The sequence below is a fragment of the Marmota marmota genome, unplaced genomic scaffold, assembly GCF_001458135.2.
Source record: "Marmota marmota marmota unplaced genomic scaffold, marMar, whole genome shotgun sequence".
Lineage (NCBI taxonomy): Eukaryota > Metazoa > Chordata > Mammalia > Rodentia > Sciuridae > Marmota > Marmota marmota.
This window is the reverse complement of record NW_026000221.1, coordinates 28,046,311-28,050,043: the sequence shown is the minus strand read 5'-3', so window position 1 is coordinate 28,050,043 and position 3,733 is coordinate 28,046,311.

Sequence of the window (3,733 nt, the reverse complement as noted above, 5' to 3'; positions counted from 1 at the left end):
AGCGCGTGCGTGCGCGACAGGGGCGGGGTCTGCGCCGTGGTCTCAGGGGGAGGCGCACGTGGCGCAGTGGGGTGCCGGCTCTCTCCGGACTCCAGAGACTAGCCTGGGTGTTCAGGCTGGGCGCTGGGGTTTGAGGATCTTGGTAGTTCCTTCCCCAGCTCCTGGCCACTGGGGTGGAGCTTGGCCTCCCGCTCTCGCCCACCCATCAAAGCGCTGGCTCTGCGGGCTCCAGAGGGCAGATGGAGCGTCCATTCCTTCACTTACTCATTCGTCGCTTATTCAGGATAAATTATTGAACCCGTATGAAGTACTAGCACTGGGGTGGGAGCTGAGGATGCGGTGGTGGGCAGAAGAGAATGAGGCCTGCCTTTGAGGCCAGGCTTCGTGCCCCTTACAATCCAGTGTGCAAGGGAGTAGCAAGTACGGGGCATCGCGCACAGGCTGCTTACTTAATAGTTTTTCTCTTTTGCATTTAAAATTTATATTTGCATCCGTATTTTTGTGCACCTTTACTGCATGCTTTATCCACGTGTACTTGCACTTCATTGCCTTGAGCGTTGACACCAAAATAATTTCTGGACTATTTTTCGAGGGTCATTTTGACCTCAAAGGAATTCTCTCCCCCCTCTCTTAGACTTAAAACCAAATACATAAACATGAAAGTAAAAATATGGGTTTGCTAACTGTCGGAGAGAGAGGAAATGAGGAGGAGATCGGAAGAGAAAGGGAGCGCCCCAGCTTGGGTGTGGGATGGCGGATACCTGAAGGATGGACGCGCGCCTTTAAACCGAGGGAGGCTGGAGAGCCAGCGGATCTGTCAATTCCAAAGCAAAGGTTCCTGCTTCAGATCCCAAGCAAAGGCGAGTCGGGGATGCTGACTAAGGGACTCTTGGCGCTCTGGTCTTCTGCCGGGTCGCCTTGAAGCAACCGTGTTCAGCCAAGCCATCGACGTGGTCCAGTAGTGGGCTGGCGCCGACCTTGGGATCTGGAGAGACACGGGGCCCCTGCTGATGGCAACTACCCTCCGCATCAGGGCTTATGGTTGACAGGGTCTGCCGTCCCTCCTAGAATAGTCTCTACCCTCGGTGACAAGCCCTCAGAATCCCCAGCAGCCACACCTGTCCTCTTCTCCATCTCCTTTGTTTCTTTGAGACTTATTTGATAGTTTAAAGACCTACCAGGAGAAACCCCATCTCCAACCCCCGCCTCTGGCAGAGGCTGGCCGGGTCACTGGGTGAGCCAGGAGAAAGGGAATGGGTGGACAAAGAGGCAGCCGTTTACCTTTAAATTAAAACAAGAGTATATTTTTCCAGCTTCTGTCTTTTTGAGACATCCCCAGAAAGCATGGCCAGCTGTGATCAGGCCTAATGTGAGAGCACTGGCAGCGCCAACCGTGGCAGGTACCTGGAAAAACACCTGTGTAGGACCAGTCTCATTCTCTCAGTGCCCTGGAGCTAGTGACATTGTCGGTCATTCCACAGATGTTTACTGAGTGCCTCCTTGTGGGGTTGCGTCCAAGAGCCAGAGATTTGGGGGGTCGGAGGTAGTGCTGTTTTCATGGAGCACCCAGGTAGGACTAGTATTACCTACAGGCAGGTGGTCACCAGCCTCTTGGTTTTCTCTTCATTGAAGCTCAAGCGGGTTTTGCTGGGCCCTGAAATGCCATGTAGCTGCCAGTGATCCTCCATCTTGTATTTCCATCTCAGCTTCTCTTTGGTCCAGACCTGTCATTTTAAGGGCCTGCTAGACCTCTGTGTTTACATACCCTGCAGGCATGATTAGATCCTTCCTTTTGTCTCTCTCCCTGTCTCCCAAACTCAGCCTCTCTTATTTCCCTACCTCAGTGACAATGGCTGCACTGACCTAGATGTGAAAAGTCTAAGGACCCTCACATCTAGCCTGACTCTGTTCTGTTGTTTGAGCCATTCTCATAAGGCTGCCCATTTGGGGCATACCACCGCTAGACTGCCTACTTACACCAGCCTCCTAAGGTGTCATTCAGGAATTAGTGTCTATTCTTTTTTTAAAAATTTATTTATTTTTTAGTTGTAATTGCACACAATACCTTTATTTATATGTGGTGCTGAGGATCGAACCCAGGACCTTGCACATGCTAGCCGAGTGCTCTACCACTGAGCCACAACCCCAGCCCCAGTGTCTATTCTTTCTTCTGATGAATATCTATTAAACCTTGATATAAGGAACCTCCACTTTTCTCCCATGTGAGGTTTCAAATCCATCACTCTCCTAGATTTCCCCGCCCCTTTCCATATAATATGTGTTCAGAATCTAATGTATATTAATTTAAAATGTTAATAGATGTCTTACTGAATTTTAAGGATTAAAGGAAGTTGTGTATGAGGGAAAAGCCCATTAGAAACCTCAAAATTAGTCTTGTTAATTTTTGGGCTTCTCCTGTTTGTGGAGTCAGGATTCTTTTAGCTGCAAGTGACAACACCAATTCAAACTAGCTTAAGGATTTCATTTATTTTATGCAAAAACTCTAGGATAGGTCTTGCCATTTAAGGCATGGTTGGGCCTGTCAGTCAAGGTTACCAGGATCTCTTTTCCAGTTTTGGCTTCACTGTTAGACAGATTATTTCCATATGATATCCCCTGAGAAAGTACTCCCAAATTAGACCTAGCAAGAAAAAGAGGGTACTTTTTTTGGTCAATATTTGCAGCTAAAGTCCCATAACTGTTCTTACAAGGATTGTATGAGTCACATCCTCTCCCTGAATGTGAATGGACTGTTGGTTGACTAAGATTGGATCTAGCTGCTCTCCCCTAAGAAGGATTTGGTGTTTGCTCCTCATGGTCTAGAGTAGAGGGAAATTAGAAAAGGGATGCTGGGCAGGCAGAAACCTCAGACATCTACCCTAGATCTTCTCAAAGGGTCAGCAGCAGTACATTCTACACATAAAAATAGTGATGAACAATGATGGAGTAGCTGAAAGGATAGATGTGTTTGTCGTGGTTCTTTTCAGTCTTCAAGACTCAGGTAGACATGAAATTAGATACTGTCAACCATGATATTATTTGAGGTTTGACTTTGAAGTCAATGTCCCTTAAATGGTAGACCTCCTTCAGTATAAATAAACAATTGTAACATTCAATTCTAAAAGATTTTAAAAGCGATATTTTGTAGGAATCAGTTTTGTCTTTTATTATTAGGTTCCTAGAAAGGTGAAAATTTCGTTTCTTTATGGAGAGCTATGTAAAATTCCTCATTATTCCTTAGCTAATGAAAATCTTAGAGTCTAAAAAGGAAAAGTATTGAATCTCATTGTTTCTGAAATGTGTGACCATAGGGTTTAACTTTCTAAGGTTTTTTCAGGTGTTGGAATATTGGTAAAGTATATAAAGGCCACTTCTCTGAAGCTTTTTCAGTAATGTGTTATGAAGATGTAGAGAACTGCAAAATAGCAAATAATTTCTACCATTGCTGTTACATTCTTCACCTTTGGCTTTAAATGGGGCTTTACATTTTGGTGAAGTCAAAGGTTTATTTCCTCAATATGCTTTGAATTCTCCACCACAGTGCATTTTGAGAAGTGAATGTAGTAGCAATCTTGATTGATATTTTATATTCGTGGCAACCCACTTGCTCCCTACCCCACCCTGGAAGGGGGGAACCCTCTGTTGGGATGAGAGCATTTTCAGGAAAAGGGAATACTTTCTCACAGGATATGAAACAAACTCCTCTTTTTATTAAATCAAAATGGATTCTCTA